The following is a 26,298-nucleotide window of genomic DNA, read 5'->3' as shown; positions in this document are numbered from 1 at the left end:
TTGTCTCATAGATGTAGAGGTTTGTAGCCTTATGCTAGACTAACAAACACTAGAGCCCTTATAAGCCTCACTGTGTAACTCAAATGTGACCCACAAATTTGATTTATATAGTGGGTGACTGACTTTCTCTGTCCATCAGGCACATAGGCATCGGGGGGGGATGTCCGATTACCTATCGGTAGGGTCACTGGAGCATACTAGGCTAACAACCACTAGGGAAAATATACAGTGGGGGCAAAGGGATTTGAATCATGCGCTGCTGACAAAAGAAAACCCTGTATTAGTCCGCTGCACTAACTGATAGGCTAGAGCACCTCTACACCTGACAGGACCTTGCCACCATATCCAAGGTAGTTGTGCACTACAGATGTGCATATCCTGATTGTACAGGTGGCACACGTTCTTGCAGTGGCTACCTTGCCCGTGGTTGCATTCACCCTTGGTCGCAGATGCCCTCCAAACCATAGTTGATGCTGTCTGTCTTCACTGTGCTATGATCTCCACTCCTGGCCATGGATGGTCATCAGACTGTCTCTAACTCTCATGTGGCTGCAGTGTGGTATCCACCCACCTTGGATGCTCCCTAGACTACAACTGACACTTGTATGGCTACACTGTGACTTCTGCCTTTGGCCATGGATACTCATTTGGCTATGGCTGACATTCATCTGGCTCCAATGTTGCCAGACTTCACCAAGCATACCACTCAGGGTTTAGCATTTCAACATCAGTCCACTACTATGTTGATGTCCCATGACTAAAACATACTTGTCTCCAACCACAGCAGGGGCCACAGCAACATTACAACACATGAAACTAACATGCTATGACCCAATGCTTTTAGAACTGACAATGCAGGACCAACATTCCAACCCCAGATGCACCAAAATATCACCTGGGGCATGATCTCTTACACCCTACAACCCCCCCCCCCCCAGCTGGGTTTGTACTAACTACAGGCACCACCTAGGACACTTACATTGATGATAGCATAGCTGACCCATGCCACTGTGATCACTGTGTCCTGCCCATCCCCTTGGATAACAGAGGTATGATAACATCTAATAAACAGTGTGGCAAATCAGTGCACTTTAAGGCATAGGATGGCTATACAAATGCACAAATCAGTCTGATTATCTGTTTGCCTTTTTGTAGCCCATAATTATGGTCAAATACCACTAACTGCCAATGCCGTGACATAATGTACCCACCTCTACTTCATATGGGGTCATCCACAGCCTCATCTTCTGATGACTCTTCACCTGTCTCATCCTCCACTGCTGGCACAGGTATATTAACCAGTGCTACAGTCCCCCCTTACTGCAGCAGTTATCATAGCACCATGTTGTGTAGCCTGACACACACCACAAATATTGTACTGAATATCTCTGGAGCATACTTAAGTGCATCTCCGGAGCATACTGAAGTGCATCACCACGTGTCCAGACAGTGGAAGCAAGACTTCAGCTCTCTGAATACACATCTGTTGATGTTCTGTGCCTGCACCAGTGCAATGTTGTATGCCATCTCTGCCATTGTCTGAGGACTATACAATAGAGTTACCAGCCTTGGTCCCAAGGCATATATGACATAATCTACAACACACAACAGCAAATACCATTATGAGCGACCTGCTGCCTATGTCCATGGGACTGGACCTTCATGGTCTAAAGGGTTAACAATATGTGTGAAGGAAGTCCCTATGCATGAAACACTGGCATGGGTTGTATATCTGCCAGATGTGCAAACCATGAAAACTGCCTAGATTGTATACTGTGTAGGTGCCAATGGGAAGCCTGGCAGTTGACAGAGTGGAAGCTGCCCTCATTGATATATCAAATGCTGTGTGCTGCAGGTGGGGACTTGATAGCAGTGTAAGTGCAATGTCCCCTACAACCTCAGGGAAATGAGCTATGTCACAGACTCATAGATTCATAGATTGTTACTAGGCTAATGACCTGGGGGCCTTTCTAAGCCTAGCCAAGTTTTTCTGAAAGAGTAATGATATCTTGTTTGCAAATAGGATATCAAGGTCAGGCAGTTATAAGCTAACTCTGTCCATAAGGGATATGGGTGCCAGGCCAGGTGTAAATTTCCTATTTCCCATCCACTGGTCTAGGTTGCACTTAAACTGGGTAACAGACAAACTCAGCTTAACATGGATGGGAAGCCTGTTCCATAGGATTGGCAGTCTCTGGGACACATTTGTCTCTCCAGCATGTTCTGTTTAAGTGACAGATAAAATTCAGGATCCTAGACCTTGTATGTCTGGGACTGTCTGACTTACAAATATGCTGGAGATTCATAACTGTGGGGTTTGCGGAAGCCTTGTAAGCCAAGCATAGATCACCCCCTCAGAAATCTATATACGACTGAGTACAGAGAAAGGGCTTTAAGAAGCACAACATAATGCAGGTATGTTACACCTTGTATTCTTTTTGTAAGGAACCTCTGAGATTGCCTAGTTGCTTCATATGTCTGGTCATGTACATACTGAAGGGAGCACTGTATTCCATGATTGGTCTGATAAGGGCAGAGTACAGTGGGATAATTGCCTCTTTGGACTTAGATGCCATGCCCTTAATTATAAATTGCACAACATAAAAAGATTTCCTCACCACTGTGTCCATGTGGTGGTCAAAGATAAGGCTGTAATGTGTACCCAAATCCCTGACAACTGTCTTAGGGACATATTATCAATATGGTAATTAGCCAGGGTGGTTGACTTCCCAAAGGGTACAATTATGCATTTCTTACCACAGAGTTTAGGACCATGGCTTTGGTACCATTTGTTAGTCATAGATAAGCCTTCTTGTAGAATGTTAGTGTCTGCAAACTTAGTCAACCATAAACCTTCAGAGTTTGTTGCCACTTCAGAGAAGTAGATGCCAAAGAGGAGCAGGTTCAGTACCCAGCCCAAGGAGACTCCACTAGTGACTGGCCTCTGAGTGGAGGTGGCCTCACCTATGTTGACCTCCTGGGTCCTATCAGTGAGCCAGATGGCTATCTACTGGGTGATAAAACAGTTTGTACTTAATTTAGTGAGCTTGTTTATAATATTTGAGTAGGGTATTGTATCAAAAGCCTTGGACAGGTCGAGGTAAGCTGTGTACACAGTCTTGCCCTCATCCATTACTTTGGTGATCCTCTCAAAGAAGTTCACCAGATTTAATAGGCATGACCTTCCTTTAACAAAGCCAAAGTGTGATGGGTCTAGCATTTATAGTATACCTATGTCCTTGTTTATTAAGGGAAGACACCCGTGATCATAGTAAGTAAAAAACTAAGATCTCTCATAAAATCCTCCAAGGCAAATTTTGAAAGAAAAATTGCCACGGACTCTAAAGACAATCACAAGGCTTTTTTTAGTTATGTTAGAAACCTGGGAGGAAACTCCCAGATATGTTCAGAACTGGTTCAAAATGATGTAAAGTTCACTGAATCTACAGACATTGCCAACATACTGGCCGACAGGTTCAGTGCAAATTCCCCCCCCTCCCCCCCAAAAGGAGAAATATCTATACCAGAGGATTGTAGCATCCCAAACATCTCTAATGCTCAGGTAAAAACAGCTCTCTCCAAGGCAAAAAACACAGCATCCATGGGACCAGATGGTGTCCCCGGTTGTGTGCTCCATGAGCTCATTGAGGAATTAAACCCGCAGTTACGGCAGCTGTTTAATCTTAGCCTCACCTCAGGATACGTACCCAAGGAATGGCATACGGCTACTGTGGTCCCATTGCACAAAGGTGGTGCCTCCACCGACCCTGGAAACTACCGTCCCATCAGCTTGACAAGCCTGGTCTGCAAAGCTATGGAGAGGATCATTATGGAACTCATAAATAAAGACGTAGGGGACCTGCAGACATTGGATCAAACCCAATTTGGCTTTGTCAAGGGTAGATCATGCCTTTTAAACTTGGTTGACTTTTTTGAAACAGTCACCAAGGACATTGATGAGGGCAAGGCAGTCCACACAGCCTACCTTGACCTGGCAAAGGCCTTTGACACGATACCCCACTCGGGCATCATAGAAAAACTCACCAGCTTAAATGTAAACCCATACGTCACAAGATGGGTTGCAAACTGGCTAAGTGACAGAACCCACAGGGTTAAAGTTGCTGGTGCCATGTCAGATTCCAAACCTGTCACAAGTGGTGTCCCACAGGGCTCCGTCCTGGGTCCACTCTTGTTCGGCATCTACTTTTCAGAAGTTCAGGCAAACACAGGAGGATTATGGCTGACAAAGTTTGCAGATGATTGCAAACTAGGCACCATAGTTGAAATCACATCAGACACAGATATCCTTCAGAAGGGTCTCAAAGAAATGGATAACTGGTGCCAAAGCCATGGCCTAAAGTTAAACGCTAAAAAATGCATAGTCATACCCTTTGGGAAAAACAAGGTTACCCCTAGCTACCATATAGGTGGCAATCCACTAAGCACAGAAGAAGTTATCAGGGACCTGGGGACTCAGGTTGATAGTAACCTTTCATTTGACACCCACGTAGCCAAAGTAGTTAGAAAGACCTTCTACATTGCCCACCTGATCATGAAGGGTTTCACATCTAGGTCAAGGGAAATCATCATCCCCCTGTACTCATCACTCATCAGACCGATGATTGAGTATAACGCCCCATTTGGAATGCATCTGACCCGACACCTGCAGCAATTGGAAAGGCCCCAAAAGTTCCTCACCAAAAGGATAAAGGGTCTCAAAAATATGTCTTATGCTGCCCGACTGAAGAAGCTCCAGCTCTACTCAGTCGCTTATCGCCTGCTCAGAGGTGACCTGTGCCTGACTTACAAGGCCATGTCCAACCCGGAATTAATGAACATGCTTCACCTCAAAAAATCTAAGTCCATCAGATCCACAAGAGCACGAGACTTAAACCTTGACACGGCCATAAATAGGACATGCTGGAGGGACAAATTCATCACCCAGAGGCTGCCTATGCTGTGGAATAAAATCCCGGTACATGTGAGGCGAAGCACCTCGCTGGCTTTGTTCAAGAGAAATCTCGACCAATGGATGGGAGACCGCAGGTATACCCCAGGGATTACATCAGTGTCACTGCTTGACAGAGGCACAGCAAAATAATGGGCATAATATCCTTCAATCTAAAGGGGTGGCGTAAGCCAAAAAACTCTGGGCTAGGCTTATAAATGCCCTAGGGCAGATAGCCTAGTATGAACCTATGAACCTATGATGATTCTTTCCATGTCCTTACATATGAGGCCAGTCAGAGTTATGGGCTGGGTTGGTAACTGGACATCCTTTGCTCAGGCAAATGACTGCAGGCATCTGCCATTCCTTAGATACAAAACCTGACTGCAGGTTCCAGTTGAAAAGAGATTCAAGTGGACCAGAGAGGTCATGTTTCATACTATTTAGTAAGAATCTCACATAGTCAGAATGTCCGCATAGTAGTGGTTCTCTCTTCTCGTCTGCTCTCTGAGGGAACCAAATATGGTCCTCCACATATATCAGTATCCCATCTAGGAAATGATATAGGATTTGCAAGGCTGAGGCCTGCAGAACACCTACCATGTCCCATTCAGATGCTGAAAGACCCCCATACCAAGGATGGTTAATGTCACACAAACCTTTGTGTCCACTGAGATGAGTCTCTTGATCCCATGCGAGCATGGGCATGGCACATGTCTACTAGCTACATCAAGATGTCTCTGTCTACATGGTAATGGTGGACTGTGTCCCACTTGCGGAGATGATGGTATGTTAGAAGCTGACAGACTTTTCAGTGAGGCAGGCACGCACTAACACATGCTGACCAGCTTATGTAGGTGCTACTCCTAGCATCCTAATTTGAGAAATACTTCTGTTCACCAAGAAATGCTGGTGTACAGATAAGGTGGTCACTGTAGTGTGTCATGCAAACTTTCTATGATGTTTTTCGTGTTTCACTATTGCAGTCATTACATTTGGGTAACCCCTGGCAGGTTGCCCTCAGTCGGCCTGAATTCCAAAGTCTTGGGTCCTGCATCGGTTGCTGTCTCCTCTTCCATGACATCAGGTCGTCAGGGGTATAAAACAAGCAGCCGATGCCATTTTCTTACTGCACGGTGCCCTAAGCAGAAGCATTTCACAAGTGCCGGTCAGCCGACTCCTGAAATATTCGAGTTTCAGTTTCAGAACCGAAGTCATCACTAAAGCTAAGTACCCTGTTGGGGGAACTTTTTTCTTGCTCCATACTGATGTCAGAAAAAGTTAATAATTGCATTACTTGTGGGAAGCAAATACCTCATAAGGATTTCCATTTATACTGTTTTCCTTCCCTAGGCCCTGAGCACAACGTGCCTGGCTGTCGGTTTTGTGCTAGATTTAACCAACGCACTGTTAAGCGTCGGTATATTTTTGCCTCAAAGTATTTTGGAAACAGATTTGACTACCCAGAAATGTAATTGGATAACAATCCGACTACCGGAGTACATAAAAAGCGCAAAGAAAAGGACAGAGAGAGACAGTCAAGGTCCAAAACTGATGACGAAGCTTCTCCTAAGCCAGTCGCCGGTTTGCCGGTACTCAGTGAGGCACTTTCGCAGCCCCTGATACCCACTACTTTCAAGTCGCAGACCCCTACCGACACCCATGTGGAATCCAGCATGATGTGAGATACTCAAAGTATTGGACCCACGGATGTATCTCCCTCGGATGGGTCCGGAGCCACTGAGCAGGCACTGGCTTCTGAGGGTGTATTCAGACCTCAACATTTTTATATCAAACCGACGACAGATGCAAAACCAAAGACAAAAGCATCTTCTAAAACTAAAAAAACGACGCATGAGCCACATGCACAGGCCTCTATGCCTAAAAAACAGATGATCAAAATGGCTGAAGACCTTATTACCTTGATCAGGGGTTCCCATCCCCCTCCAGATAAGAGGCCTAGACAAGACACTGATTATGAATCTTCAGATCAGGTTTCTATTTCTTCTGATTCCTGTTCTGATCAGGAATTATCTATACCTCCCTATGAGGATTCTGATGCAGAGGAGTCTATACAATCTGCATCACCTCCTGAGGATTATTCATTTGGAGAAACCTTGCATACTTTGAGGAAGCATTTTCACTGGGAGAGTCAAGATTTCTCAGAATCAAAAAAGAGGCTCAGGGATTTCCTTCTTCTCCCTCAGCACAGGCCTTTAGCCATACCCTGTTTTAGACATTGTGGATGATGTGTTTTCAAAGTCAAGCTTGACCCCTGACTCCTTACCTCCGGCTCCCAGCAAGCCTGACAGATATTACAGGGTCCCTGACTCACACAAATTTTTATTTAGAAACCCTGCTGCTAATCCTGAAACTATTTCACAGGGTCCAAAGGGAGTTAAGGCCTCACCAGCAAAAAATCCTACCCCCTCTGACAGAGATTCAAGGACACTGAATAGATGGGGAAAAAAGGTTTATACATCTGCAACCTTGGCAATTAGGGCCTTAAACTACCAGTTTCATATGCTCAAGTATCAACAACATGTTATGGGATTGCTGAAACAGAAAATTATGTTGATTTCTGAATGTGCAGAAAATAAAGAATTGCAGGAATTATTGCATGCAGCTGAACAGGTTGGAAAGTATACTTTGCAATGTGGTTTTGATTCCTTAGAGGCCTTCTGCAGGGCCGCAGTTACTGGATCTGTGATTAGGAGGCATGCCTGGCTAAAGGAACAAAATTTGCCTGATCATATTAAAGCTAAATTACTAGATGCACCTTTACAGCATGATACTCTGTTTGGTATTAAGGCAGAAGAGGTTTTAAAGAAAATGGAAGACAAAGCTAAGTCTATGCAAACTGTAAAAGACTTCTTACAAGTGCAGCCGCCAAGATTCAGTAGACACTGGCCTACAAAAAAATGGTCCTTTCCTGTGTCAGACAGAGCTCAAAGGGGCAAATCCAGATGCCCTAAGGGTTCCAGATACCAGGCACAAGATTCATAAAGGTCAAAGCAATGGGGCGCTTCTACCTCCAAATCTGGAGGAGATAAAGCGCAAACCTACAGAAATGACTTCCCTCTGCCTACACCAAGCACTTATCTTTTGGCAGCACCCTTAGGGGGAAAATTTAGCACTTTTTGCTCAAAATTGGCAGTTAATAACCCAGGACAAGTGGGTGCTAAACATAGAATCACAGGGATACAGATTCCATTTCCATACTCTGCCAATGGCAAACGGTTGGCCAGATCTGCCAAAAAAAATCAATGGGCAGAGGCACTGAAACAGGTTACGTCCCTCATGGATATGGGGGCCATTCAGCCAGTACCAAAACAGGAAAAAGGACAAGGTTTTTACTCAAGACGGTTCTTGGTACCCAGAAAGGACAAGGCCTGGCGGCCAATACTGGATTTAACGATTTTGAACACATACCTGGACATTCCAAAATTCAAAATGCTGACTTTGCAGCAGCTTCTGCCCATGCTGGGCAAGAATGCTTGGCTGGTGACATTAGACCTAAAAGAGGCATACCTGCATGTCCCAATAAGGCAATCGTGCAGAAGATACCTCAGATTCAAGGCTGGCTTAATGCATTACCAATTCTCTGCACTGCCCTTTGGCTTATCTACTGCGCCCAGGGTCTTTACAAAGTGCCTGGCACCAATAATTGCATTTTGTAGACAAAGAAGTATACAAATATATCCTTACTTGGACGACTGTCTCATTCAAGCAGAGAACAAGGACATTCTTCTTCAACACCTGGCGTTTGTGAAAAGGCTTCTAACATGCTTAGGGTACACAATAAACGAAAATAAATCACAACTGGTACCCACTCAAAAGATAACATTCCTGGGTGCAAGCTTGAATACAACTGCCCAGATGGCTTACCTCATGCCAGACAAGCAAAGGCAACTGACTACTTACTTCAAACTGATGGCAACAAAAACCCAGTTATCTGAAAGGCAAATTCTGCAGGCTTTGGGCTTCATGGCATCCTGCATCCTACATATGCAAGACTGCATATGAGGAAACTTCAATGGTACCTAAAAAGTTTATTGAGTCAACATTGTCACAGTCTGGAAACAATGATTCCTCTCATTCCCTGCCTACAACAGGAGTTTCTATGGTGGGCAAAGGCATGTCACCAAAACATTGGATGGGCCTTCACTCTACCCCCTGCCAGCCATATCTTAACAACAGACACATCAAATTATGCCTGGGGGGCCTACATAGCGGGAAGATGCATTCAGGGCATATGGACCCCAAAACAAATGCATCTGCATATTAACCAGAAAGAAATGCTAGCTGTTCAAAATGCCCTGACAGCCTTCAAGGATTTACTTCATCCAGGGCAACTACTGATAAAGACGGACAACACCATGGTCATGTGGTATATAAACAAGCAGGGGGCCACGCATTCATACCCCCTTTGCAGATTAGCCATGGCACTGTGGGACACAGCTTTGACTTACCAAATACATCTTCAAACTCAGTTCCTGCCAGGAAAACAAAATACTCTGGCAGACAATTTAAGCAGAAAGCTTATGGATCCTCACTAGTGGAAACTAGATCCACAAGTCTTCAGCATGATAACAGAGAAATGGGGGAGCCCAGACATAGATCTATTTGCCTCTCCTCAAAATTATCAATTGAAAAGATTCTACACAAGGACTTATCACAGACAAGCATGGAAAGTGGACACCCTATCTTTCAGTTGGAAAAATCTATCAGTTTACGCCTTTCCTCCTCTGCCTCTTCTTCCCAAGGTCCTCCTAAAAGTCATCAGACAAGAAAAACCAAAGATGATACTAATTGTCCCGGACTGGCCCCACCAATACTGGTACCCAGTCCTAAGGAACTTATCTCAATACCCAGCTTGGACCTTACCTCAAAGACCTTAACTACTGTCCCAGCAAAACAATCAGATCCTGCACAATCAACTCCAGACACTGAACCTGGCAGCATGGCTGATCATGTAGTTATACAGACAACACCTCTCAGTAAAGCTGTGATGGACGTCATTTTGGAAGCCAGAAGGCCTAGTACTAGAAAATCTTATGCTGATAAATGGAAGAGATTCTGTGCTTGGAATCAAGCACAAGGAACTGATACAGCAGAACCAAATATTCCTCAGATATTACAATACTTGACTGAAATGCTTGACAAAGGCCTATCTTTCTCATCAATTAAAATCCATGCATCTGCCATTTCAGCTCATTACAGTACAGAGCCAACAATCTTTCCTCATCCTTTACTAAAGTAGTATCTTAGAGGAGCCAAAAATTTAAGGCCTCCTAGAAGATCACCAATACCTGCATGGGACCTCAATTATGTGTTGGAAAAGCTCACCCTGCCTCCATTTGAACCAGCTGCTACTGCTGATATAAAGTTCTTATCATGGAAAACAGCTCTGCTGCTAGCAATTACTTCATCAAGAAGAGTCTCAGAGCTACAGGCCCTCATGGCTGTGGAGCCTTTTTTCATATTTCATCCAGACAGGGTGTCTCTGAGGACAAATCCAACATTTATGCCTAAGGTGGTTTCCAGTGGGGCTCTTAACCAAACTATTCATCTGCCAATCTTTTATCCAAATCCGCAGAACAAGGGGGAGAGAATTCTGCATTCCTTGGACGTACACAGACAGCTAAGTTTCTACTTGAGCAGGACTAAAGCTCTAAGAAAAACTGAGCAATTACTAGTGACATATGCTGCAGGATCAGAAGGAAAGGCTTTTTCAAAGCAGACTATTTCAAAGTGGATAAATTACTGCATTAGTTTCTGCTACTTACACCTTGGTAAACCTGTGCCCAAGGGCATTAGGTCTCATTCCACCAGAGCTGCAGCTACTTCAGCAGCCTTTCTCAGAGGAGTACCAACCAAAGACATTCTAGAGGCTGCTACTTGGAGTTCTGTTCACACCTTTACAAAGCATTATCATTTGCCTCTCTACTCTAAGGTCAGGGCAGGCTTTGCCACTGCAGTTCTGCAGGGCCTTATAGCCACACCTAATGCTGTTTAGCTCCAGCCTCCCAACCATAGCTTTGGGATTCTATCCAAATGTAATGACTGCAACAGTGAAACACGGAGAACATACTACAGTTGTGTACACTTACCATAAATGTAGATGTTCGAGTGTATTCACTGTTGCAGTCCAAGTTACCCGCCCGCCATCCCCCTTTCATTCTGGAGTTTATCTTTCCTTCTCTATCTTCCACATCCTATGTGGTGTATTTGCTTGTAGATTAAAGTAAAGTTTATTTTAATGCATGATGCATGTATATATAGTTTTTATACATATATATTTTTGCTACCTTTTTGGGGGCACCTGACATCTGGGGCAAGAAAAACTAAAGAAAATGGCGTTGGCTGCTTGTTTTATACCCCTGATGACCTGACATCATGGAAGAGGAGACAGCAACCGACGCAGGACCCAAGACTTTGGAATTCAGGCTGACTGAGGGCAACCTGCCAGCAGATTACCCAAATGTAATGACTGCAACAGTGAATACACTCGAACATCTACATTTATGGTAAGTGTACACAACTGTACTTTTCCTTGATTATGGCTTAAGTGGATGCTAAAGATTACATAGCTGTTGTCAGTAAGAAGAGCATAGGGATTTTCCTGATTTCCTGAACAAAATTAGCCCCTCTATATAAACAGAACACAAACCTAGCATGATTAATCCAGTCAACAAAAGTAAGTAGCAAATAAAATAAACAAATAAATAAATCCAAAGTTTGCTCCTACTACAAATATATTTTTCAGCTGCTCTGTTCCAATAGTCAAAATAATAATTGTCAGGAATAAGGGTGAATGAGGTGACTGTACGAAACAAAGAGGCCAGGTTAGTGACCATCTTTCTACCCGACAAACAAAAAGTATTTCCATATATTAAACCTCTTTACTTCCCTTCTTTGAGACCAGTCTCAGCTTCAAACGTGCTCATTTCCAGATTACTCTTTTCCTGCAGGCAAAGATGGTAGTTGGTGAATCTAACTCTCAGTAACCTAATTTCAGCTGAAACAAGGTATAAAGGCATTATTTTCCAAACTCTAACAGGGAGGTCCTCATCTGTAATAATAGTGCTTGTTATTTTTCTCGCAGCTTGCATTTTTAGTGGACAACTTTGTCCATTGTTTTTAGACTTTCCCATCTGTTCTACTTGTATTTCCCCTCCATTAGTATTCTGCCTGTATGTTTCCTCCCTTTTCCTTCTTTGATGGGTTGTGTTTTGCCTGAATAAACTTTCTGTCAGATGTAAAATCAGTTTTATCAGTTCCCGTTGTCTGTAGTCATGATTTTTGTTTTCAGAATATGTTTACAAGGACTAGACTACCCTCTGCTGGTAGCTATAGGTTTAGCACCTCCTTCATTTTCATGAAACCTTGTGTCCTTCAGATATAGTTCTCTTCTGTTGAATAATTTGTGCTTCAGTGTTTTCAATAATAAATCTTTATTATTTTACCTAATGTTCATACAATATTACAGAAAATAAAGAAAGACTAATAATAACTAAATAATACTTCTAACAACAATACTACAAAATATGTACAATATTTACATGAATGCTTCCATCAGTTAAACAAAGTCAAAAAAAAAAGAAAAAAAAAAGACATCTAACAAAGAGTATTTAAAGATCTACTATTATTACGATGGATTATTAATACTAACTTCAGATTAAGTATGTATGTCCAGGGGTTAAGTTGACTTCGGAATACTAAGCCAACACAATGTTGAAAATTTGCTCCCATATTTTCGGATTGTTTATACCTTTTCTATGATCCTTTATTAATAGTTTATGAGCTTAAATATGTTTCATTGCTAAACTTTTAAAGTTTTCCCATGAAGTTTGGGATGGATTCAACCAATTTGTGGCTATATAAAGTTTCATTAACAAGAAAATGTTTATAAGTATAATCATTTGGGATTTATCCAAGTTATTTGGAGGGATGTGTAAAATCATAAATTCCCAAGAAAGTGTAGATTGTTGATAACCCATCTTTTGTAGTTGAATTTTACCTCATTTCCAGTTTAGCAGTTTTTGAAAGATTACTGATGGTCCAGTAAAATGCTAAGAATTCCTTCCTGACTTGCACATTCTGTTCTATTTTTCATAATTTTAGCAAGGGCCACAATGCACTTAAATAGTCTGCACAAACACTCTCTAGCATGTCCCAAAGTTCTAGAAATCAATATTTCTATGCATACCTTCAGCTGCAGAGTGAAAGTGTAAGTATCTTTCAAGAGACTCCTTCATTAGTGTGCAATAGCCTTCCTATGTTGAACATATTAAAATGCACCTTTACAAATGCAACACCAGCAATCCAGGCATACTTCATGGTCAGTGTACTACACATCAGGAAAACAAGCCACAACCAACTGAATAACTGTAAAACATTATGTACCTGTAAGCCTGTAGGAGACACACTGTTACACATTTTCTATGACAGCTCCTCACTTAACCAAAAGATTCATATTCCTGTACTAAGACTTCAGTACTGTGTGGGATCATGCTGCTGGTGGTTGGGGTGCTCTCCACACCTGAGGAACTTTAGAAGGTGCATCCATTTTTTGCTGTGGGTGCACATAGATGAAAATGACATTCCTTTTTTTTTGTTCTTCACTTAAAGAGCTGAGGGGTGGGAAGCTGGTTCATAAAACTGGCCCAGGGTGCTAATTGAATCAGTTATGCTTCTGGTCAGAATAAAAGAACTTTTCTCCCTGGGCCACCATTGAAAAAGGGCACTACTCATTCTTTCATGGTAAACAAATGTCCCTCAATAAATATATATCAGTCCTTCGTCTACATTGATTCACTGAAGTCCTGTCCCAGAGACTTCCCATACTCTGGAACAGGCTACCCATCTATGTCAAGCAAAGTTCTTCATTAGCACTCTTCAAGAAAAATCTTGATGAGTGGATGGGAAATAGGAGGCCAGGCAACCTATCAGCACCTAACAAAAGTTGCCACAATGTCTCCTTGCATTCTAAGACATTGTTTAAATCTCCTCCAAATTCACTAGTGTTGATTTTTTCCAAAACTGAAAATTGAAATTGCTTAAAATCTCTACATGTTAAAGAATGTTTGGCCAAAGAATTAAACTGATCTTTGTTTTGTCATTCAGCAATGATTATATTAATTTAAAATGTTTTTTGAATTATAGATAGGTGTTTGAGACCATATGCATGTGATCCATGTGTGTTTTGTGTGAGTTGTACATGTGTGCACACATACATGTTCATATCACTCTGATTCCCTTCAGAGACATGATATGATTTACATTATTCATATATATACCTATTTTTTTGTTTTATACATATATTACATTTTATATATATTATATTATATACATTTCGGTGTGTGTACTTGTGTGTATATATTATCATTATTTTTATATTGCCATATATTTTTTATGATATTTACATATACATATATTTTTTTACATGTGTATTTTATATTTTCATAGTGAACTGTTTAGTTCTATGTTTGTGTGTGTGTGTGTGTGTGTGTGTGTGTGTGTGTGTGCGTGTGTGTGTGTGTGTGTGTGTGTGTGTGTGTGTGTGTGTGTGTGTGTGTGTGGGGGTACATGTCTATATGTCCATACGTGTGTGTGTGTGTGTGTGTGTGTGTGTGTGTGTGTGTGTGTGTGTGTGTGTGTGTGCGGGTGTGTGCATGCATGTGATTGTTGTGTCTACGTGGGAGAGGTCCTTGGATATGCATTTCATATGTTCAAGTTGATTATTATGCTATTCACACAGCATGAATTTACATTGCATTTTTATGACTGTATTTTTGCATTTATACATATGTATGTGTATATATGTGTATATACATTCATTTGTATATATATATATATATATATATATATATATATATATATATATATATATATATATATTTTTTTTTTTAATTTGTTATTATTATGATAATACTTCATTTTTGTAGAAAATCACATTTGTTTATTTTTTCAGTTTGATGGTCATGATGTAATTTCCTTTTTAGTAAGTTATTTAAGGAACTGGAAATCACTAGAAAATGTTTCTGAGGAAGTTCACTTATTAAACAGTGGATGAAAGCGCTAAATTTTTGGCTTCTGGTTTACTTGTTTTTTTTGCCAGCAGTTCTGCAGTTCATTTTTTCATCATCATCATCATCGGACCCCTTTTTTGATTATCTACTTGGGGCTGGAGTGCCATATCAGCCGTCACCAAATCTCTCATTTCAGTATCATACCTTCTTCGACAGTCATGCCCGATTGTCACAGGTCTTTTTTTTTTCAATCTATCCATCACTTTACAAGACGTCTTTATTTCCTCTTGCCTTCTTCATGTCTCTACCTAATTTTCTTCACAAAATTGTCTTTTGGTTTCCTGCACATATGCCCAAACCACTCAATCTATTCTTAGTAAAAGAAGCTAAACTGACTTTTATTCTGATATTATTATTATTTTTCCATCAGTCCCATAGAGTGCATCCTTCCACCCGTCTCCATCACTTCTAGCGCCCTTAATTGTCCTGCCTTCACTCCCTTAGTTTTTATACTGTACAGAACTTCTGATCACACCATTTTGTGCACCTTACTTTTCAGCTTCTTTGGCATTTTTCTGTTATACGCTACCACAACACTCAGTACCAGTTGGCTGCATCCCCTCTGCTCTGATTATATCTCAGACCACTTTATTCAGACTTCCCTTCTCCACCACCTCTCCTAGATAATTGAAGCCATTAACCTGTTCCACTAGTTTCCCTTCTTTCTCAGTTTTCAGCTTCTTCTTATTTCCCCATTTACTGCCATGACCACTGTCTTGTCTGTTACTCAGTTTCATCCCAAGGGCCTTCATTTTTGTACTGTATTCACCTATCATTTGTTGTTCACACTCTGCATGTAATGTCTCATCATTTGCATACTGCAGCTTTGCTGACCTGCCCCATCTGACTTATTTGCAAGTCCATCACCACTATGAACAGAAGTGGGCTCTGGGCTTAACCTTAAAGCACACCCATTCCCAGTGAGAACCCATCTGTGAGTCTAAGCCCTGTTTGTACTTGTGTCACTGGAACCTTGTGTGCCAGTAGCATTAATTCTACCAATGATGCCAGTGTCTTTGAACCACATCGCCACAACAGTCAGGAAATCCTTCTACGTGGCACACCCCATCACTAAGGGCTTTTCATCCAGAAAAAAGGAGGTCATTGTCCCACTGTACTCATCCCTCATTAGACCCATTATAGAGTATAATGCCTCATTTGGTATGTACCTCACAAGACGTCTGCAACAGCTGGACAGGCCACAGAAATACCTCACTAAAAGAATCACAGGCCTAAAGCAGATGTCATATGCTGACCATCTAAAAAAACTCCAGCTATACTCTGTGGCATATCGTCTACTCAGAGGCAATCTCTGCTTAAATTAAAAGGCCATGTCAAACCCTGAGCTGTTGGACATGCTTCACTTAAAGAAATCTCAATCCCTCAGAGCCACACGCTCCAGGGATCTAAACCTTATCATCACAATGAACAAAACATGCTGGAGAAGATAGGTTCCTGACCCAGAGACTCCCCATACTGTGGAATAGACTGCCCATACATGTCAAGCAGAGCGCCTCATTGGCCCTCTTCAAAAGGAACCTTGATAATTGGATGGGAGATAGGAAATTCACCCCGGGGATCATGTCAGTTGCCCTGATAAACAGGGGCCCAGAGAAGTAAATATTGAGGGAAAAAATTTCCAGGGAATTGTTATGGCTAGGCTTGCATAGGCCTTAGGGCCGATAGCCTAGTACCAGCCTATGAACCTATGAACCTATGAACCACTGCATGACTGCCAAAATCAGTTTTCTTGGGATCACGTCATCTGCTTTCTCTTTTCTTACCTAGAACTTTATCCACCCTTCCTGTAGAAATGACATACTATAGATTATTTACCATAATTTGTGTATATAACAGCTTCTTGAAAGGAATGAATTTGATTGCATTTTCAATGGCTAGTTTCTTATTTTCTTCAGTCAGTGATTGATTTTTCATTTGCCAATAATTTGAAAATAATAAAGAATTCTAATGTTTTGCGCTCATTACAATTTTATAAGTCCTAGAAATTGTTTTCTATTTAATCGCAAGATTTTCAAGTATTAATTTAACTAAATTTATGTTCTGTAAGTCAGTGTGTATTTGTGAGAATTTAGCATTTATAAGATGGTGAAGTTGGTTAAGGATAATACTATATTTCTTAGGAAGTTTGAGTTCAAGTCTCATTTGCCCCATGTTAGAGTCTTTCCATTGGTATATATCCCATATTGTGTAGTCTTTTATCAAGGGGTAATTTGTTAGATTTACGGGTTTATTATTTATCAGTAGATTAGGATTTAGGTGTAACGGTTGTATAAGGGCAAAAGCATCAGCTAATTGCAAAGATTTAAATAGTTTCTGTGTTGTAAGAATCATGTTTTTAATTAGTGGGTGTAGATTCTTTGTGTATATGCTAGTCTGGTTTAAATTCAAGAATGTTAGGGATTTGATATTATAGCCAAGGGATTTCAACTGTTCATACCAGATTTTGGTCCACTGGGGTGACCAAGTATTTATATATGAGTCATAGTTTATTATTTGTATTAGTCTGTAGACAGTAATTATACTATAGTAAAGCTTAAAATCAGACAACCCCAATCCCCCCTTATCTTTGGCGAGTACAAGTTTTCCATATTTAATTCTGGTAGATTTGGGATACCATAAGAATCTTGATATAGCTTTTTCCATGGCAAGGAAGAAGTTTTGGGGAATATTTGAAAAAGTAGCATTTAATTGAAAGAGTATTCTTGGTAGAAGTCATCTTGACAACACTAGCTTTTGACAGTAGAGACATATTGATGTTCTTCCATCTATCAATATTGTTTTGAATACTAGTCCATGTACTTAGTAGGTTATTGTTATAATATCTTTGAAGTCAGAAGTAAATAATATTCCTAGATATTTTATCTGATAGTTTATTTTGATCTCACTCATGGGAAAGTACAATTCTTTATGACCTATAGGATTGATGGGAAATATGTGTGATTTGTTTAAATTTAAGTTATAGTTTGAAACTAGCGAGAACTCATCAATAGCTTTAAGTATTTTTGGGAGGTCAGTAGTGGGGATTTGGAAGTATATATTTAAGTCATCGGCAAAGGCCGAGTATATAAGATTTGTACTGTGGATTCTGGGAATATGATGAAAGGTTTTTTGTGAAATAAACAGAAGGAGGGGTTCTAGATAAAGATTAAATAGGTATGGCGAAAGAGAACATCCTTCCCTTGTACCACTGGATAAGAGTATAGGGTTAGTTATACGTTTGTTTACCTGTATAGTGGTAGAAGCTTTCTGATACAGAACCTGAATCATTTTAATGAATTTTTGAGGAAACCCATATAAAGGCAGTATATTAAAGAGAAAGTGTAAGTTTACTCTATCAAAAGCTTTGGTTGCATCTACTGTAAGGGCATATCTGGGGCATTTATCACTATTAAGTAGTCTTACAATGGTATCTAAGAGGAGGGTTTTGTCACTTGTTTGTCTGTTTGTCATAAAGCCCATTTGTTGTTGGGAAATAATAGAAGGGAGTATATTCTTAAGTCTATTTGCTATAACATGGGCTAATATCTTAAGATCAGTGTTTATAAGGGCTATTGATCCATAATTAGCTGGATCTGTTGGGTCAGAATGCAGTTTAGGAATCAACACAGTCTTGGAGTTATTTAAGTATTTGTCTGTTATACCATATTTTATTATATAGTTGAAAACTTTTAATAAAACTTTGGAGATAGGTTCCATGAATAGCTTATAAAAATCAGATGTGTATCCATCAGGCCCAGGGGATTTACCTAGTTTAATTTGTTTATTGCAGCTTTTATCTCTTTTAATGATTGAATATACATAATGTCGGATGTACCATACTGGCATTAACAAGTTCAAAACTGCATAATACCAAACAGCCTAAATATCGAACCTACAAAAGATGGAGAAAGGAAACCTATTTCCTGTCCTAATCTTCTCACTAAACCCTCCCATAACATTATTTTCACATTCATCTTTATAGTAGCAGTGTTACGGAAAGTGTTTTTTTAAAGGGATAGTCCCATGGATTTTTGTTTTGATTTAGCCTTTGTTTACATTTCAGGTTTGCCTTTCTGACCATGCTCACCTTTGTCTGAGGGGGGGAGGGGGAGAGAGCCTGCAGGAAGTTTCAAAGGTGTTAGCCAAATGCCATCTCAAATTGCAGTTCTGCTAACAACAGTTCTCCCTGTGAGGAATTCATTAGTTTAATCTGTGTATGTTACCCATTGAGAAAAGTAGCCTTTAAGGCATTTTATGACCTGACTGCTGTTGCTACTCTACAAAGCACATCAGTAATGCAGGGCTTTTAAAACATTAGTGAACAGAGTCTTTTTGTTTCTTTCATTTCATATTTTATTCTATGGTAATTGTGAATCCTGGCCATCTACAACAATTTTATGACATGGCTTCTATCCATAGAAAGCATCTGAGTGAAGCAAACAGTAGTGGAAGTCATATTTCACTTTTTTTCATTTCATGTTTTACTGTCTTCTGATTTTTGAATACTAGCCTGGTGTAGTGACTTTCTGACCTGCTAGTAATTCCAAAGAAAGCAATTGTGTGACCGAATGTTAGAGCTTTAGTAGACACACTCTTCTGTTCCTTTTTCAGCTTCTAGTTTGATGTGTGCTGATTTCTGACTACTACTAAACAAATGCACTATTTTTTATGATCAGCCTGTACATCTGTAGAAGCCTGAGTGATGCAAAATTTAAGAATTAGTATACACTGATGTCTCTTTTCCCTGGGACAGCTTTCTTTATTTAAAATATGAGCCAGAATCTGGGGGCATAGTTCCCCAATCCAATGTAAGTTAGAGAGGAACACAAATCCAAAGATTAGTTTATCCTGGGAACTGAAACAAGATTGGAACTGTGGATTTACAAGATATTCAAAAGTAAAATGACACTGTAGGTCGGCATGAAAGTAATGTGTTGAAGTTGGTGTGACTTCTGTCAGCTTAACTCGGACCCTAATTTTAAACACTGCGATTGTCCCATTAAGGTAAGGTATAGGGTTAGGGTTGGGAGAAGGGACAGGGTTAGGATTTGCACCCATTACTAAAGTGGGCAGAGGGGGATAACCTTAAATTACACAGACTTGCACATAATCATACAAAACCCATCCTCTCACCTATTACTAACCCTAACCATGCACAAACACTCTTACCCTCTCCAAACCCCACTCAGCTGTCCTGGCAAAACTTATCTAGATATTTTGACCATTCAGCTGTCGGTACATTTAACACAGAACACCATCCCTGGCACTCGTAAACCAAATGGATGTTCAACAAAAGGCATGTAAGCCCTCTTGTTTTATATATATATATATATATATATATATATATATATATATATTTTTTTTTTCATACTATATCCCATTTTACTATCACCCTTTCCACAACAGAAACACCATGACCCCAGTAGCTATCCACCCCTGTTTACCTAAGAATCTATGAACAAATAGCTGTTGCTTTATATCTGGACACCCCCATCTGAATTATCAGCAACACATATAACCAGGACACCCTCATATCAATTATCAATAAATTATGTGACCCTTGCTTCTAAGAGCTAGTGATCACTCAGTTTCACTATTTTTTGTGAGCTGGTGAACTCTGAATAAAGCTGTGAATGAATGGTCCTTGAAGAAACTTCTCCAAGGACATAAAATGGAGAATGAGAATCTGCTTTGCTAGGGTACAGTGCAATCCTGTTTGCAGAGTGTGCTTGTACTCTTCAACTTTTGAGGGAATTCATAAGGTAGCAATAGTTAATTTTGGTCATCTTTAGCCCTGCTAGAAATAACTGCCTGTGTAAAAATATGAAATATTACAAGCCAAGATTCATTTACTGCTAATAAGATAACACTGTAAGAGTCTGACCAGGGACAGATATGCGGGAGGAATCCTGGAAAGCCAGTGCTTATAGCTCTTTTCTGCAGCTGCACAGTGTGAAGTTTTTATGAGTGCAGCAGACACTGGTCATAGCCCAAGATAGCAGTGTACATTTGGTTTATGACACTTAAAGCTGTCCCTAAAAGTCCCCTTTGGCCACTAGAGATGATTCAAATTTAGTTTTTAAGAAATTTGAATGGTGCCTTTGTAGTGTAGCCCTATGATATGCCCAACACAATACTGTCAGGTATTTTACTGGACAGAATTTTAATAGCCACATATACATTATTATAGTCAAGAATACAGGTGGCAATTGTGAAGCTGTCTGGCTTCAGGTGATTTTGATGGTTATATGACACACTAGTCATAGGTGGCTCTATAGTCAGGCACAATGATGTCCCACTCACCAGGCGAAACAAGGAGAAGGTTACTGTCAGCTGCCTGTCGGGTGCCAGGATCCGCTACATAACCCACGCACTCAGGTCACTCCACAACAAGTACAAATATGACTTTGTCATTGTCCATGTTGGTGTGAATGACCTGAGATGTACCTCCCTGGACTACATGAAAAGAGACATGGAAGAGCTCTTCGATCTTGTAGCCCAGGCATGTATGACCTTAGCCCTGAGTAGCATTCTGTCATCGCCCAGAATGATACCGCAGTACAAGGACAAAGTGATTGATGTCAATAATTGGCTAAGCTTCAGGTGTCATTCTAAGGGGATCCAGTATCTGTCTGCTTGGCATGACATGGTCGACAGACCACGATGCTTTGTCAGAGATGGCCTGCTCCTGTCGCCCCTGGGATTCCGGATACTGGCTAAGGCTCTTGCTGCCCCTATAGTGCCTTTTTTAGGCAAGGTTCAAATGACAAATTTACCACTGTAAAAGGAACAGGCAAGCAAATACTGAGGGTAATGCTACTCAAAGCTAGAAGTATAAATCTCAAAATGCACTCACTCGAGGCATTCCTTAAAATGGAGAACATCGATATCTGTGCAGTGACTGAGACCTGGTTCAAGGCTCCAGAGAGCACCCCTGCACTACCAGGCTATAACTCATACCACACTTTTCAGCCATGTAACCTGGACCGAAAAACCAAAAGGCGGAGGTGTGTCCATATTCATTAAGGATATCCACACCTCCAGGCTAGTTGCTCAGCATAATGCATCCGAGGTTATACAAGTGCAACTAACTCTGGGCAAAACTGCAATCCAAATTGTAGCTTGCTACAGATCCCCCACCATGCCCCAGGATTCCGACTCCTCTTTTCTTGATGTACTGGAAAATATTAGGGTTCAACCAAACACCCTAATAATGGGTGACTTCAACTACCCCACCATTAACTGGGAAAACTACTCATGTAACAACTCCTTAGCTTAACGCTTTCTGGAATTCATAAACTCCAATGCCCTGGATCAACTTATCTACACCCCCACCAGGGGCAACAATATCCTAGACCTCATCATTACCAACATGAGTGACCGGTGTTCCACACCTGAAGTCAACTCCTCGTTGGTCCAAACCGACCATAAGCTAATCACCCTTGATATCCACATCCTGCCCCCACCCCCCATTAAGGAAACCGTGGTAAAAATTTTCTCCAAAGCCAACTTCATGCTTCTTAAGACAGAAGTGGTGAACTTCATGACACCCATGCAGATGGACAATACAGTTACAACTGCTGAGTTCTGCACAAATGCACTCTATAAGCACTTACACGAGTGCATGGATCATGCTATCCCAAACAGAACCAAGATGCTATCCTCCAAAAAAAGGAAGCCAATCTGGTGGTCCCCTGCTATAAACAAACTGTACAACAGAAGGAAGAAACTGTTGCAAAAGAGAGTAAAATCCCATGAGTGGAGGAGCTCCCTAGTCAACCTCAGTAAGAAGCTGAGATCCCTTATAAGATCCTCCAAAGCTAACTATGAAAACAAAATCGGCACTAATTCTAAGGACAACCACAAAGCATTCTATAGCTATGTCAAGAATCTTGATGGTAACACCCAGATCTGCTCTGAGTTACAGCACAACAGCACAAAAATTACAGAACCAATTGATATTGCCAACATCCTGGCAGATAGGTTCAGTGCTAACTTTACCCTCCTCACCCCCTAAAGGGCCCATATCTATGCAGGAAGAATGCAGAGTCTCTGTAATCACAACTATGCAGGTAAAAGCTGCACTCACTAAAGCCAAAAACACAGCATCCATGAGACCGGACAACATCCCAGGCTGCATTTTACATGGACTTCAGAATGAACTGGCTCCCCACCTAGGCACCATGTTCAATAATAGCCTCACATCAGGCTTTGTGCTTACTGAATGGTACACAGCAACAGTTATCCCACTCCACAAAGGGGGAGTCACCACTGATCCCGGGAACTATCGCCCTATTAGCCTGACGAGCCTGGTCTGCAAGGCCATGGAACGTATCATCATGGAGCTCATAAACAAAGACATCGGTAACCTCCAAACTCTGGATCCCACCCAGTTCGGGTTTGTGAAAGGCAGATCATGCCTCCTGAACCTGATTGACTTCTTTGATGCAGTCACCAAAGCAGTAGATGAGGTTAAGGTGGCTCACACAACCTATCTTGACCTTGCCAAGGCTTTTAACACCATCCCCCATTCTGGAATTATAGCTAAACTCACTAAACTAGGTATAAATCCCTACGTCACAAGATGGGTTGCCAACTGGCTCACTGACAGAACCCACACTGTAAAAGTTGCAGACTCCAAATCTGACCTCAAACCAGTGACAACTGGAGTACCACATGGTTCAGTCCTGGGTCCTCTCCTGTTTGGTATCTACTTCTCTGAAGTACAGGCTAACACAGAAGGCCTCTGGCTGACGAAGTTCGCAGATGACTGCAAACTAGGAGCCATAGTCAAGTCCCCAAATGATGTGGACATCCTACAGAAGGGCCTTGCTGAGACAGATGCCTGGTGTCAGAGCCATGGCCTCAAGCTTAATGCCAAAAAGTGCAGTGTCATTCCATTTGGTAAAAACTCTGTACCCATGAACTACCACATAGGCAGCAATCTACTTAACACGAATGTGTGATAAGAGACCCTGGGACCCAGGTGGACAGTAGTCTCTCCTTTGATAGTCACATTGCCACAGTAGTCAGGAAGTCCTTCTACATGTTACACATCATCATAAAAGGGTTCTCATCCAGGAAAAAAGATGTAATTGTTCCCCTCTACTCGACACTCATTAGATCCATTATAGAGTACAATGCCCTTTTTGGAATGTACCTCACAAGACATCTACAGCAGCTGGAAAGGCCACAGAAGTACCTCACAAAGAAGATTACTGGCCTCAAACAAATGCCCTACACTGACCGTCTCAGGAAACTCCAGCTTTACTCAGTAGCATATTGCCTACTCTGAGGTGATCTCTGCCTAACATATAAAGCTATGTCAAACCCAGAGCTGTTGGACATGCTACACCTAAAGAAATCCCAATCCCTCTGAGCTACACGCTCTAGGGACCTAAACCTTGTCACCACAATAAACAGGACTTGCTGGAGGGATAGATTCCTGTCCCAGAGACTTCCCATACTCGAACAGGCTACCCATCTATGTCAAGCAAAGTTCTTCATTAGCACTCTTCAAGAAAAATCTTGATGAGTGGATGGGAAATAGAAAATATACCCCGGGGATCACTTCTGTGTCTCTGCTCAACAGTGGCACAGGAAAATAACTTTCTTGGGTGGTGTAAGCCAGGGAACCTTGTTGGCTAGGCTTATGTAGGCCCTTGGGCCAATAGCCTAGTACCTACCTATGAACCTATAGCCTGACAGTTGTTTGGTTACACCAGGTGATGAGGTCCTTTTACACTGAATGTTTCACAGTCCCTTTACCTAGTCCTGGTGTGATGGGTGTTAACTATAGCTGCAGCACTAGTGTAGCACAAGAGGCTCATATGAGCATGCCTCCCCTCCCATATGATGTCGTACTAGGGGCACAGCTGACATTTAGGTTCAGGGGACTATGATAGAAGGATCAAGGCGCCCTTGCAATGCTGTTCCGATATTTTTTTTAACTATACAACAAAACTAGATATAAAGAAAACCACTTAGGATTAGTGAAAAACACCAACTGTAGAAGCTAAGAGTCCAAAAAGTATTTAATAAAACTCTTTAAGTAGAGCAACATCCTTGGTAACAACTTGTTCCAAAATACAGACTTTTAAATCAGTATATGACCCTGAGTGAGCTGTATAAAATGTGAAGCCACAGGGCTATTCATATTTTTGTTTTTTATGTCTCTTATATGCTCTTGCATTCTAGTTTTAAACATTCTTTTGGTTTCTCCTATATAAAAGAAACTGCAAGGGCATGAGAGACAATAAATTACTCCATTAGTCACACAGGAAAAATTTGCCCTGGGCTGAAAAGTAATACCATTTATCCTATCAATTGCCTTCACCACATGGGTGTAGATGGAGCATATACCACAAGAAAATGTACCAAAACTATGTGGAGAGCTGGTTAAATTTTTGGTTGGAAGAGAGAACAAATTATGAATGACCATATCTTTAATATTTCTGCCTCTCTTATAAGGGACAGAAAAAGACTTAGGTAAGTCTTTAACCCCATTCCTACCCCAATGCCAAAAGGGCCAGTAGTACTTAAGAATTTTAACTAACTCACTACTATGAATATTATAAGAAGTGGCAAAAAATATTACTTTGTTATCATGAGTATTACGCACTGCACAATTATTATTATTCTTTTTTGATAACCCCCTATTGTCTGAAATATCAATAGCATTGGTAATGTCCTTATCCAAACATAATAGTTTGTTTAAAGAGTCAATAATTAACTGATTACTATAGCCCCTTTGTTTAAAGGCTATACAAGACTGCATAATCTCATCCTTAAGAGCCTGAATATTATTACATAGCCTACTTACTCTCAATAACTCATTTTAGGGCAAGGCTTTTTCGGTATGAGGGGATGACAGCTTCTACTGTCCAGAAATTGGACTTCATCATTAAATTTTTTATGTATCTTTGTACTAATTGTATTACCATCAATATTTAGCTCCAAGTCTAAGAAGACAACAGAAGCACCCTTTTATACATCATCAAATTGAAGACCAAAGCGATTCGTCTGGAGAGAAGCCACAAAAGAATCAACCAAAAATTCACCACCTACATAAAAAAATCAAATCATCTATAAATCTATTATAGAGAACAACATATTTTCTGTAAAATTCTAATTTATAAAGAAACTCAATCTCAAATAAACCCATGACCGGGTTAGCATACATAGGTGCAAAAGATGCACCCATTGCTGCACCTTGCATCTGTTGGTAGATGCAGTCATTATACTCAAAAAAAATTG

This window comes from Protopterus annectens, chromosome 5.part1 (genome assembly GCF_019279795.1).
Source record: "Protopterus annectens isolate FY-2018-M chromosome 5.part1, PAN1.0, whole genome shotgun sequence".
Lineage (NCBI taxonomy): Eukaryota > Metazoa > Chordata > Ceratodontiformes > Protopteridae > Protopterus > Protopterus annectens.
The sequence above is the reverse complement of the archived record's forward strand: the minus strand, read 5'-3'. Positions refer to the sequence as shown.